Source organism: Serinus canaria, chromosome 1, assembly GCF_022539315.1.
Source record: "Serinus canaria isolate serCan28SL12 chromosome 1, serCan2020, whole genome shotgun sequence".
NCBI lineage: Eukaryota > Metazoa > Chordata > Aves > Passeriformes > Fringillidae > Serinus > Serinus canaria.
The window spans coordinates 37,572,430-37,587,503 of record NC_066313.1 but is presented as its reverse complement, the minus strand read 5'-3'; positions in this window follow the sequence as shown (position 1 = coordinate 37,587,503).

Sequence of the window (15,074 nt, the reverse complement as noted above, 5' to 3'; positions counted from 1 at the left end):
ATATATTATTATATATTAGTAGAGGAGAGGAAATAAGGAAGAGCCCTTTGTGAGTTGCTTAAGAATCTAATTTTCTCTTATCTCCCAGTCTAAGTTCTTTGGATTTATTCTGGACTAAAACAATTCCAGCTTGTTTGCTCCAATAAAACCAGCTCAGGTCTTGGTAGTACTGGAGAACAGTGGGAGATTTTAGGTTAAGAGATTAGCAGATAACCTACAGTTACTAAAAATGCTACTGAGATTTGTGGAATTGCATTTTAAAAAGAGAGGGTTTTATTTTTCCTCTAGACAGACTTAAATAGATTTGGTATTAGTGGGAAGCATGTGCTATCTCTCCAACTGTCTAAGTCGTTATACAGAGCTATTAAGATGCTAAATATTTCAGCATTTGGAGAAAAGAAGTTGAGTTGTTTATTTTCATTGTAAAAAGTCATTGGAACAAAAGCGACTTGAGGTATCACTTACCATCTTGGCTGAGATGGCTAACTAACAGATGGCCCAGTGTAGGAGATGTGAGAAACACACTGAATTACTTGCTCAAGCTGAAGAAGGAAACTTTCATAAAAGCAAGACACTGATCTTGAATGTTGCTATGTAATGACCTTATCCTCCATCCTCACTCCTTCATAAAATCTTTGCAACTCTTGTGGTAATCAAAACCAATGTGTTTGCTCCTAAAATTTTGTATTTCTTATACAGCTTTCTTACTGCACCAGAGATGTAGGTATGATGGTTTAACCTTGAGGGAAATGTTGGGTGTTCTATTACCATATATTGAATTGCCACAAAATAATCTCAGTGCTGTATCTCACCTTGTTGCCTCAATGAAGGCACAGAAAAGAAAACAGGTGTTGGGACTCTGGTGCTGGACTGCTGTCCAAAAGGCATGTGTTGAAATGCCAGGTATTTCTTCTTTCTTTTTGGTTCTGGCAAGCCAGGTAATTCCTCTGTATCTTAGTCATTCATGTACAAAGTAGAAATCTGTTTAAATGTTCTTCTGTGAGGGTGGAAACTATCTCTCTTCCACATTCAGATGCCCTAAATTTCATCCACATCCATTCACCCATCTGTTCTGTGTTCCCTGTTGGCAAGTGATGCCAAGCCCATGGGATGCATCTGTCTGTAGTGAGCAGAATGCCTCACACAGTGGATTTACAAGCACATCTTGAGCCGCTACTCATCTACCTCACTCCAATCACAAAATAAAATTTCAGTTTTACACAGCTGCGTTGCATATATATATGTGTATTTGGGCACAGACAAAATGTGAAATCTGCTCAGAAAGAAGTAATTTTTTCCTCACAGCAATGCTCTATGCAGGGAAAAAAAAAAAAGGAAAATATATTGGTTTTCATCAAACACAGTCCTTTCCCAAAAACTTAAGATCCTGGTCGTATTTTCTTGAGTTTCCCTCTGTTTCCTCAGTTTCCTTTCTGTGACAATGATCCAAGTTTTTCTGTCAGGGTAATTAAACTAACCTAGTTAGTGGTCAGCACTTTCTTTTCAGTTCTTTTGCAAGCTTCAAAATGAGCAGTTTGTCAAAATGAGAATTTCATATTCAGGCAGCAGAGGAAGCCAAGCCCTAACTTTTCATGTACATTTAAATGTGCATTCAAGCAGTGATATGGAAATCAGTAAAGCAGCTATTAATGATCTGGTTCCATTAAAAAATGTTCATTTGGGTGGTAAGTGACTCGGGACAAGAGGAAATGCATTTTTGGCTGCCAATACAATAAAAAATAACTGCTATTAGTGCTATATAGGAGTCATGATCAATTATACTTTTTATTTGCTCAATTCAGCTACATTGTAACCAATTAAATCTTTGTTTTGAATAAAGAAAGGAGTGTAGTGGGTTTTACAAAACTGCCTTGTGTACAGCTCCTTTAACTTATGCTATTAACATCACCTTGGTTACTGGAGTGATGGAGCTTACTCCTGACATGTTTTTAGCTTTTGCCTTATTAGCCTAGTTTTCCAAAACACTTTTACCAGGAGAGGAAGTATGTCTCTTCTGGACATTAAATTAAACTCAGTTCACATCACACAACACAATCACTTTAGCCAGTGACTAGAACATAACCTGATTCTGCCATCTTACTTTACGCTGAGTAGTAACTTGTTCTATAAATAGTATTCTATATATATATATATGTATATATATGGCTACAATTATCTATTAGGAAATTTGTTATGATTTTTTTTTTTTTTTAGTAAGAGCTATTAACCAAAATGTTAATGTATGTATTCCATACAGTACAGAAATTTGTAGAAAATTATCCATTTCCTCAAATTGCTTTGGGTCTTAAAGAAAAGTGGCCACAGAGAAGGTTATTATCTATCTCTATCACAACATTGCTGCTTCATCCTTTTTTGGACACCAGTGTTAGAGAGGGCAGATCCTGCCCACTGGACAAATCCCTTGAAAACAGCTAAAAACACTGTGTCAAGAGGACAAAGTATATTTGGTTCCAAGTTTAAAGAAAAAGTTTACAAATCTGGTTTTCAGATCTCACTGACAGAACTGAAAGCAGATTCTGATTTTAAGTAAAAACTGAATTTTTTTTTTCTAGATGGTTTTGGAACTGTGCTAGTCCCAATCCCTATGCTTTTCAATCACACACAAAGAGATTGATATTTTATAGTGTCTTTTCCAGTAGCAAATGCTTTTATAACTAGAGTCCAAAGGAATAAGGGAAGATGTTTACTGCAGTTAGAAAATAATCCATAAAGACTAAGGGATGAGAAGCTGAGGAGCAGGTAATGGAGTGGAGTGTGTTGAGGTGATTGAGGAGGATGGCTGAAAATAGAAGGATTCAGAAGCAGGGAAGTGGGACTGGAGATGGGGGGACAATGAACATGGGAAAACCAGTAGAAAGGTTTAATCACAGGCTTAGAAGCAAAATATAGAGTTGAGGCTGAGTGGATCTGCAAGCAAATCAGAGAACCCTTCCCTCCCATGGTCTTCTCTGCTTGAACTTTTGAAGGAATGAGCAATTTAAAGCATGGATGAGTGCAGAGAAATCATGAGAAGGCCACAAGACTAAGACCAGGTCGCCCTGAAGGCCTGTCCTTGTAGGTCCATCCACCTTGATGGGAGTGCTAAAGCTGATGCAGCTCCCTGCTTTTCCCTGACACGAAGTCATGGCATGATATACCAGCTGACGTTGAATGTACAAAGGCTTCAAATGGTAACACTTTTAATTACTGCCCCAACACAAGCTGAGGAGCACCAAGAAAAAACAGTTCTGGGTCCCCTGCCCACCCAGCAGACTCAGTAGGCTTTGGACCAAAACTTTGAGAGGAGCCACTCTTTACCCTTACAGCCACCAACTAGCCAAGAGTCACTGTTTTTCCACTTCTCCTTTTTTTACTATTAAAGGCTCTTCCCTTTAAATATTTCATTCAAGACCTATTCCTGGAAGGATCCCAGACTCCAGCACTTGAGGAGATTGACAGCTGAATGTCCCACTAGAGTCCCAGTTTGAAGAATGCTTAGCCATAGCCAAAAGTCTGTACATTCGTAGGTACTCTCACTGGAATATATTTCCATCTACAGTAATACTCCCACACCTTTTTCTCATGGTTTCTATGGATTGGGATTCAGCCACTCAAAAATAAATGTATCTATTAAAAATATTTTCCTACCCTGTAACTCCTTCTGGCTAAGTAATCACAAGCTAAAAGAGCCAAAGTTACATTTTCTTCCTGAGCTCAAGTTGATTTTCAGTACTCACCACTAATGAAATATCTAGAAGTGATTTATTGGAACATAACAGCTATATTTAAGCAGAGCTGAAACAATTACATTTAATTAAAATTAAGGTCAAGGAAACACAACAAACCAATGTGACACTTCAGACATCAGCATGGAAGAGGTACTTTGTTGGTTAGTTATTAATCAGGTACAGTAAACACAGTAAACATGTTCAGTAGGAAATTCTCAGTGAAATTATTTCAGGCAAGCAAATAGATGCTGTGCAGGAAATTTTTTGTCACTTTCTCTGGATTTAAAATCATCCTACACACTGTGTTGTTCTTTCTATCCTTAATCTACTTCAGTGATTTATTCTTTTTCCTTGAGGAAAAAGTATTCTGCCAGAAGCTCTCACTGGAGAGCTAGAGAAATGTGAAATTGTGGGGGAAGGGTTTTGTTTTTATTGTGTTGTTTCATCTCTTCACCTTGAAATCACAAAAAGCCTTCTCATCACAAGCCTTAGGCTAATTGGACTGTGATGGGTATTTGAGAATCTTCTACATGGCTGCACACCAGCAAGCTTGAGAAAAGGTTTTACTATGAAAGGTTTCATTGTTTAGTCCTTTGAGTAGCACAGATTGCACAACTGTGATTTTCTTTGTGTTTGTTCTCAGCATAAGCCATTGCTTACAAAGGTATCTTTAGAACTGGGCACATTCACTCCATATATTTATTTAACTAGACAAATACCTTAAGGCTTGATGTCAGTTTTCTCCTAAACTCCTTGATGATCAGAAGGAAAGGGTACTGTATGAATAAATACTGCTCTGAGTGTCCCCTGACAATGGGGATTCAGTCATGTCCAAAATTTCTTCAAGTTCCTCACATCTGAAGCCAAGAGTGTTGATCTGGCAGTGCTGTAAATGGCTGAAGGATCTGACCTTCAGTTCTCCTGGATGCTTTGTTTCTCATGACTCAAAACAAAGCAACAAACAGAAGCCCTGCCAAATATGTCTTTTTTTTTTTTTTTTTTTTTTCTCCAGTTGTTAAAAATAAGCATGGATTTAATACAGAAATAGGTTCCCCTGCAGCCTCTGCCTATCATGGCCAGCAAGCACATCCACATCACCCAGCAGAGCACAGTACAGAGAGCCTCAAGCTCACAGTGCGTGGTCTGGGTGCACCCACACGGAACAGCACACATGCTGTGTAGGAATAGTAGCAGATATGACAAGACCATTGCTTCTACTTGGTTAAAACCTGCCCCCCAGCTCACCAATTTCCACTGCAACTTCTAGCCCAGATACACGCGTGCTCCTGCAGCACATGTGAGAGTGATGCTGCTCTGGGGAGCTCCACGCAGCCATCAGTCACACACACAGCCCCAGCACAGTGCTGGGGCCTCCTGGTGATGCCACAGTCTCAACAGTAATGGGGAAATTTTTCTCTAAAGCCTTAGACTTTTAGGAACGCTGCATGAGATTTTATAAAGAAGAAAACCAAAGCAGAGGACTGGGGAAAGGATGACTTAGCTATTTAGTGCAGGGAAAACACATTCTTTGAGGCCATGCCAGACCTGGTCTGAATACAAATCAGAAAGCATTAGCATAGAATCTGGGGCTACAGAAAGCCTAGGTGAACTGCAACAGGGTCATTGCTAAGTATGTAGAGACTGTGTGGAGGGAAGACACCAGTAAAACAGGGAAAGGAAGGAGAGAAAGTCATCCTAACTGGGCAGTTTTTGTCTTGGTGACTTTTTAGGTCTTACTGTAAAAAAATATATACTGAAGGGCCTAAATGGGCTTCAGAAAAACAGCAGCCCTTACTTACCAGTGGTAAAATGATCAGAACTTGAACACCCTTCTTATACAGTCCTTGCTTATCCTGATCAAGGAAAAATATCATGATGAAATAAATCCCAACCTAATGATAAAATTACTCCAAGCTTCAACTAGGACAGGCTTATGATCTTCTGCTTTTTTCTGAAGATGGAAACAAGAGATAATCATATCTACAGGCAGATCCACACAGGACTTTGGTCCTTCAGACTACTTTGGGTGCTTCCATGTAGCTCTCAAAAGGCCAAAAGAAGGTAACAACTAAGGCAAAGACCTTATGTTGAACCTGGTGGTGTTTGGATTAGGTGTCTGTCCTTACAGCAGACCCACTTTATTCACTCCTCTAAGCCATCATTCACAATATTGCAAAAACTCTTTGTGATTCTCAAACATCTAAGAAAAAAAGAAGACAGATCAGAGTGCCTGGAAGTGATGCCTAGGGGTCATCTGAGCCACCCATCCTCAAAGCACACCCAATTTTAGTGTTACTCTGGGCTTTTCAGGCATGTGTCCACCTGGGTCTTAAACACCTCTGAGGATGGAGTCTTCGCAGCCTTTTTGGACACCATCCCATTTCCTGACTTCCCTCACTATTAAAGGCTTCCCTGCTGAATATTCATGTTTCCTGTGTTGTAGTTGTGTTTGTTTCCTCTCATCATCCAACACCTTTAAGTAAATATTTCCAGAAAGCTGTTAGGTTCCCTCAAAGCCAACCCTGCTCCAGGCTGACCAAGCCAACATCCCCCAAACTCTCCTTACAGGGCAAACGCTTCTGTTCCGCAGTCTTGGGGACTTCCCCTGAGCTCACTCCAGCTTATCAATATCTTTCCTGCACTGGAGACCAAAACTGGGGACAGCTGTGATCTCAGAAGTTCCAAAAAGAGGGGAGGAATCATGTGCCTCAGCTTGCTTATGGCTAGGGCCTGTCAGCTTAAGTAGGAGGACCATGGCTCAATTTTACAAACTCTCCAAGACTGTGGGTAAGCTGAATGCTGAACAGTTGTTTATTAAATCCTGAAATGCAAAAGGTATTTGCTGAAACTAGTTTAAAAAAAAAAAGTCAGTGTAAAACAGTCAAAGGAAAGTACTTCTACACACAGCAGGCAGTAAATTTGTAAACTTTGCTGCCATAGGAATCTGAGGAGGCAGCATCAGCAGGATCACAAAGTGATCAGATAAAATTCATGAACAGAAGATGCTAAAAGTGCTGGGCAGGGATGTACATACTGCTGCTATTCCAGCTGCAATACTTGCAGCTGCTGGGAAAGACAAAGAGACATGGGAAAGGAGTGGGGCTTTCATGCTGTCCCTGAATGGCCTCTCCCCTGGTCACCGTCGGAGGCAGATGGACCTCTGGCCACTTCTTGTTCTCTTGCTCATCTGAGCCCTGTGGGAGGTTACTGAGTTGACACTAATTAAATAAGAGACAGTAACTGATGTTCTCTTACATGAGAGATCGATCTTGCCATGCTGAGAATCATCAGAAGTTACAAAAAACCATATCCAAAATTGATCACCCATAGTAGTTGGACCAGAAAACCATAAGGTCCAGCTCGGGAGAGGATTTATTGCTAATGATTTCCATGGGCTGCAGGAGGCTGGCAGCCCTGCAGGATGTGGTCCTAGAGGTAGGGGTGGTAAATCAAGCATAAACAATTGTCCATCATCTGCAAAAAAACAAATAGAAATCAGTAGCACAAGAACTGAAAACTAACTGAAACAGATCAGAATATTAAGTCATTTAAGCACATTCAAATGTGCAGGCGTAAAGGGGTTTAACATAGAAAGTTTCAATAACATATTTGATAACATATCATACTTAGGTATATTTTTCTTTTATTTTCTGTTGTCAAACAGTTCCAAACCCTCTTTTTTTTATAATCAAAATCATTAAAATGTGGGGCATGGCATTTACAAATTGCAATCCTTTGTGGGTTTAAAAAAAAAAAAGTAAAAATTCCCCACTGAAAAAAATCCTCAACATATTTGTTATGCTACCAGAAAACAAAACAAAAAAAAATAAAATTTCTTTTCATTTATTTTCTGCTGTTAAAGTAATTGCTTATTCTTTGAATAGGTAGTCATGGGTTCCTAACCTTCATTTGCAAGTTTCAGACACTTTAGGATGTAGGATATATATATATATATATATATATATATATTATATATATATATATATATATATATATATAAAAGCAGAGAGAATCAAAATGGTAAAAAGTCCATGCAGGATAGAAAAATCTGAAAGTTTCCTCTTCACTAGTTATTCCTACAGAAATAAACACAAAGAACTTTCTTAAGAGGGTCTAAATGAATTGTGTGCAGTAAGTAAAATCTAAGAATGCTCTAGAAGAGCAAATCTTTTGCTAATAGCAATACACAGCTCCACTTCCATGATGTATAGCTCAGCTGAGGAGCTTTTTATAAAGGATAATGTCAAAATATGCAATGAACACAGCATGAAGGTGAAAGAAAATAAGTTGGAGTTTCCCTCTGAGAAAGACTAGATAAGGAAAGACCAGATAAGGAATTATAAAAATGTGATTTTTCTGAATGTACTTTGGCATTAAGATATTGAATACAATTCAGTGGGGTTATAAAATAACTTACTTGAAGCAAAGCTGTTTTGTGTAGGTCTGGTGTAACCTAGAAATTTTCCAGCCATAAAAATGAAGAATTTCCATGTTTAGGAACTACTAATGAAATTGTGCTTTCTGGTATAGTTTAAACCACTCTCTAAACCTGAAAAAGACCATGTTTTTTTGCTAGTTCAAATATACCAATATACCTGGGAAAATTAAAAAAGAAGTAAACTCAAAAACCACAGGCAAATCAAAATGGCCTTTCCTTATTAAAAAAAAACCAAAACAAACAAACAAAAAAAAACACACACAACAAAAAAAAAAGGAAAGAAGCAACAACTCAAAAATTCCAGATACTAAACAATGTTGCTATGGTTGGAAGAATATTTAATACCACTGTATCTAGATTTCATTAATCCTTTTCCAGGTACTATGATGAAAATAAAGTAAACCACAACAATTATGTTAAAAAGTGCTAAGAAATTACTGATTTATGCTGTGGGAAGTGGCCACTGTTTGGCATTTCAGCTCATCCTGAAAGCAAAAAGTTCACCTAAACTGCCTATTTAGATTCTAATTTCTGCTGACCACTGCAGCAGTGGTTTAAAGTCCCTCACTCAGCCAAAGCCAGCTGAGAAAAGGCATCCAGGCAGTTACCATGAATCAGCCTTAGAAATACTAAATGAGCAGCTTACAGTTACATAAACATAAAGAATTAGAATTAAAAAGAAGGTGGAATTACAACACATAAGAAAGAAATGGGAAAGCACCATAAAGTCACAGTTCTCCAGGGAAGATGGGGCAGCTTGTCAAAGCTTCAATTCTGACAGCGCTTCTTTGCAACCATCAATTACACGCTGCTGTGCCAAGCTCTTAGTACTGTCTTATCTGTTGACTAAACACCCTTCTTAAAATAAAATGAGCCATCAGTTTGAGAAATTTCCCTAGTTATAACTGTGTCAGCCTGCTTAAGCTGACCTTTAGGGAATTCACATGAGAATAAAGGACATCTTATTATTCAAAGAGCATTTTTGTGAACCAGGAGCTGCCGGTCTTAGACAAAAGCACAAGATTTCCTCCTCAGAGAACCTCTGAGGATTTGCCATGAATCATTCTCTTGAGTAGTTCATAATCTGACGTTTGAAAATAGCTGGGGGAAAATTAATCCCTGGCATAATTTCATCTTTGTACAATCAGGCAAAATTTGGCCCATTTGAATGTTTCTACTGGGCAGGGCAGGGCAGGGCAGGAATGCATGGGTGAGGGGTATGGACGCAGTGGTAGAGAAACTAATCTGGAAAAAGGAAGGGAAGATAGTGGGGTTTGGGGGGCCTGAATTTGTTGTGTATACATAGGCCAAATAATCTTAACATATGGGGGCTAATGGCAATGTTTGTAATATCAAAATGACATTAGTACTCCTTTTTTTTTGTAATTTCTAATTAGTTTTTCAAGTTTAATATGCTGAGTCGTGATAACTGGTTACATGGGAAAATTACCACCATCTATTCCCACTTTGCATAAAGCTCATGAGCATGTTCTGGGCTTTGAGAGGAGAATTTGGGATTCCAGGTTCCCACTGCAGCACTTGACTAGAGCATGGTAGGAGGTAAGTGGTAAAAGAAAGGTGACCACATCGAGTAAGGATTTTTGCACACCTTGTCTGTCACCAGAGAACTTACAAAAAATTATATCTTTATGAAAAGTGCCCTCCTGAAAAAACAACTGTCTCACTGAAAGTAGAAGGACATCCCTTGGCCCATGTGATTTTCTTCCTCTAGCTGGAAAAAAAAAAAATCTCATTGGACTGATTATGACTAATGCAAGTGAACCTCATGAACCCTGAAACAATAACAAGGGTGTAATGGGAAGTGATTGAAGAATATTCAGGCATTGCATCTTGAATAAGCACCAACTTGTTTTCAAGTGCATAGTAAAGGGAAGGCAAATGGGAAGGAGGAGAAGGAATTTGGGAAGATAACAGTTCCCATGTACTATGTTTCAACCCAAATTTTCTGTGACACTTGTTAAAACAAAATAAGCAAATTTTTAAGTTACTTGTTATATTTGGACCATTAGTATGAAATGGGGTTAACTGACACTTAACACTGTTAATTTTCTAATTTTCTCTAAGCCAGGCAAGAAGGGAAAAAAAAAGAAAAAGGAATTGGGGAAGGGGGGGTAATTCTGTAGAACAAAGAGCAGAACAGGTAATTGTATCATTATTCCAATATTTCAGTATAGATACTTAAGCATGTGCAGTACAACAGCATTCTTTTAATGGGCAGAGAAATTCCCTGTACATTATTATTATACTGAGTAGAAATGGGGAGTGATAAGGCTATGGGAGTCTTCTCTCTGTACAGTGCCATTACAGGCAGGAGTGCATAGATTTTTATTGAGATGGCCCCTAGTAAATCATGACTGAATCTTTTTCTATGCCGTTTGAAATAGCTTCAGAGTCTGTTTTTATCTTCAACCCATTATTTTGCAGTTTCTTATCTTTCATACTTCTCACAGTGTCTGTGAGAAGTCAGTGTCTGCCTTCTTTGGGCATCCCTGTTCTGGCATTGGATTCTCCAGAGGCTGCAGGTGGATCTCTGCTCCATGAGGACCTCCCTGGGGTGCAGGGACATAGCTGCTTCACCATGATCTGCCCATGGACTGCAACGGAATCTCAGCTCCCGTGCCCAGAGCAGCTTCTGCCCCTCCTTCTGCACTGACCTTGGGGTCAGCAGGGCTGCTCCTCTCACATATTCTCACTCCTCTCTTTGACTGCATTTTCACTGGTGTTTTTGCTTTTCTCATTTTAAATCTGTTATTCCTGAGGCACTACCACTGCTGTTGACAGGCTCGAACTGAGCCAGCAGCAGATCCATGTCCCAGAACATCGGCTCTGCTGACGGAGCATCGGCTCTGCTGGACGTGGAGGAAGTTTCTGGCAGCATCTCACAAAAGTCACCCTGTAGTTCTGTTGCTACCACAATATTGCCACTCAAACCTAATACAGTGTCAGAAACTGTTTCAAGGACTGTCAAATATACCAGTACAAGATAGAAAGGAATGAGCAGAATTTGGTCTGCCTTCACACTTCGGTTTCACCAGTGACCTATTTACTAATAGGAAAATATATGCCATTACTAAAGAAGACAGTGTTCTGGGAAACTTTATGTCATTAAAAACCCAGCACAGAAAAATAGCTTGTTCTCAGTTGCAGGTTTGAGGTGGTTTATGTTTCCTGAAAACAGTGCTTTGGGAAGAGGTATGTCTAGATAGAGACTGAGTCACAGGACAAAAGTCAAAGTGAAGAAGAGAGGCTGGTTGCAGACACAGCGTGATAGACTCAGAGAAAAGAAGAAAACACCATTTGCTTCTTGGATATGTATTTTGTGAGATAGATGCTTTGCCACATGGAATGTGGTCTGTCCACCTTTTTCCAGAGGCATGCTTGTGTGTAGACATCTATGAAGCATAGAAAGCAGATTCATACTTTCCAGAGAGTGGGAGGTCCCTCCTCGTTAACATCTGCTATCCTAAAGAAGCAGATGATTGAAGATTCCTCGGCAGAGAAAAAAGTGGGAAAAACTGGAGCCCACGAAGCACAAGAGTCCTGAGGTGAAACTGACTCCTGTGCCTGAATCAAAGCTGTCCATAGGTGCAGCATACAGTGCAGACGTGCCTTTCAGTGACAGCTCTTGCCCTCCTTGCTACTAGAGGAAGGCAGTGATGGTCTCTTCACATGAATCAGGAATAACACAAGAACAGCCCAGAAAACCAGAAATCCTCCAAGCTTGGCAGACCTTCAGTTACCTCAACTTAGGAAAAATTGAATGAGGACTGGAGAGCAAGAAAAAGTGTAAAAAACCCTCAAAGCTCAGAAAATCTGCCAATGCACTGATGCTGCTCAAGCACAGTTCAGCACGTCTTCCTGCTTTAGGTCTGCTTTGAATGAGGGAGTTTGAGGCTGTGATAGTTTCTTCTTCTAATGATACATTCACTTAAATACAAAGGTTTCATCAGCAGAATCACATCTCTGAATGTCATGAGTCAGCTGAAAGTTGCAATTCAAACTCTACTGCTATTTCAGATGTAATTCAAACCCAGTCTGATGATTCTAAAAAGAAGAAAGAGACATTGATGAGCTGATTAATAGATTTTGTGGGATATCTGTGCATTCAAAAGTAGACTTTCTGAAAAATTTAGGGCACAATCCATCCAACCAAATGTATAAGTCAGTAGTGCATTTAGATCTAGCCCAGTCATCTTGATTTCCTCTACAGTCAGAAAAGAGAAATAAGCTCTTTTAAGTCACGATCTCCTCACTGAAACAGGTATTAAAAGCAGGTGGCCAAACAACAGCAATTTCTTTTGGAATAACTGCATCATTAGTGACTAAAATTAAGCATCAATCTTACTCTTTCTCACCAAATACCTAAAGCACGTGAACGGTAATGGATCATTGAGGTTTTCTGGTCACTGCAGCTGAGGATCACCAAGTGCCATGCTCTGAAGCACTGTTCCTTGCCTAAAATGCGCCTGTCCACAGGGGGTCTCCCATGGACAGCCCCCAGTTTTAGAGGAACCATTTCTGGGGCAGGACAGCAAAACATTTGTCCTGCAAAATGCAGCATCTTGAGTACCACCTAAAGGTACACTATTTACTGGTTAAATTAATTGTTTGAACACCAGCAACTAACCTCATGATGTACTGGGCACTTTGGTTTTGTGCCAAGAGGGATCTAGTTTCCCTAGAAAGCTTTTCCCAAAGCCCGTCATAATGTCGTGTTTCCCGGGACAGCCCTGAGATGGGAGCGAGAGAAAGGTTGCAGCTTTCATGTATAAAGAGAAGCATAGGAGAAGTATTAAAACAAGTCAGGAGTTGGTCCAATTCCACCCTGAGTTTAAAAAAAATAGTAATGTCAATGAGGATTGTAATACCATACACAAACACTGTTGTTACTCCTAAAAGAAACAGTTTTTACTCATTTGGATCAGAGACCTGGCAAACCTTGCTTGCCAGGCACAAGATAGTCTGACAAGCACAAATAGGACTTATTCTTTTGATCTACCTTTATCAAAACATAAGAAAGCTTCTCCTTTTCCCTCTCATTTTCCTATCCTCTCTTGATCTTCCTGTCACCTTGAGCATATCACCCTAAAGCCATTAAGTTTTATCTCAGCCAGCACAGTATCTAGATGGAATTAGGGTCACTGAATGCATGGAACTGACCTGGTAAGCAATATATTTTTTAAAATATCATTTCCTTTTTTTTCCAGGGGTGAGGAGAAGGGAAGTTGTTTTTCTTACAGCTTTTCTTGTACTCTCTAGAAAAGCATATCCATTATTTTTATAACATCTGCTTATATGATTTCTACATTTTTTTGCATATAATAAAATATTCTAATAGAGGTCCTTCACTTCCTTTATTAAAATAAATGAGGATGGGCATGTTCCTTGAAAACTTGTGGAATAATTGAGAAAGGGTTGTTTGGAATAATGTCTTTGTGCTTAACATCTGAAATTCCCTCATACTGCCATGCAAAAGTCGACTGATTATTTCTGAGTGATGTATGCTATGCTGTTAGTCTAATTGCCAGCAGTGGCACTGCTCAGCCATAAAGAAGTTCACTGCATCAACAAAATTTAATTGGGGCACCTCAATATACTGGCATTTTCTTGCAGAGCTAGTTAAAATGAATACAGAAACTGTTCTGCACAAGGAATGAAGCACACATTCTTCACTTGAACCAGTGAAATTCACAGAAAAACTAATTTTTGCAACAGCATGCTGTGATTCTGCTTCCTGTTCTTTACTCCAGCAATCATTAGCTGGATGCACACACACAATAAAAAGTCTCATTTATTCTGTCACATGACACTTTGGGATTACTTAACTGACCAGGCTTTACTCTCATGCAAAAATTTTAGACAAGAAAAGAAAAAGTAACAAAAAAATCAAAGGGGCGGGGGGATTGTATAGCCATTTTAACCACATTTTGTTTCATTTTGTACCAAAATTAGTCAGTCTGGTACTGGTAATGACATCTGTATTAACATACTGCAGTTTCCTAATGTGCAGAAGTGCTTGTAACAAAAAAAAAAAACAAAAACAAAAACAAAATTGATATTAAATCTTAAAACCCCAGCCATACCAGGAGCTAAAATTGTTATTTTTTTATTACTCACATCCTCCTTGGTTGGCAGATTCATTAAGATCAGGAAGAAGTCTAAAATATCCACTGACATTAAAGTTACCCATAGTCTTAGAAGTAAAGAGGAACATTGAAGAAGGAGAAAATTAAATTCTTTCTCTGTGAGTCTTTGGGAGAAAACGAGTTTGCCACCTTAAATGAGTAATAGGGCAGGTTTCAGAAGTGGTGTATGAAAGCATTTGTTGCAATGCTGAACTTTACCTTCTCTCATTAAGTTGATTCATTGTGTAGGTAACAAGGCAAAAGCTGGCAAGTGCTGACTGCTGTGCAAGCCTCCATGCTGAACACATCCATCATTCAAAACTTTGAATTCCAAACCTAATGGCCATGCTTCTTTTAACGCAGCACAGGTTGGTTTTCTGGACCTGTGAGTGCACATTGCTGGCTCATGTCCAGTTTGTCATCCATCAGTAACCCCAAACCCTTCTTCCCAGAGCTGTTCTCAGTGTCCTTACTGGTACTGATTGTTACACCAGATGCAAGGTCCCATGCCTGAATCAACACAATCACCCCTATCGGTGCAGACTGAGTGACAAATGGGTTGAGAGAAGATCCTTGAAGGGACAGCCCCATACATCTCATTGTATACAATGGAAACATTCTCTTGGGCTTCAAGACTCTCAAGTACTTAAAAAGAGCATCTTCACCTAAAACCTGTCCCAAACAGAGTGCAAATCAGGCCCTAAATCTGCTTGGTATAACTATTTCTCAGAGGGATTTATTTCAGAAATGGATCCTTGGCAC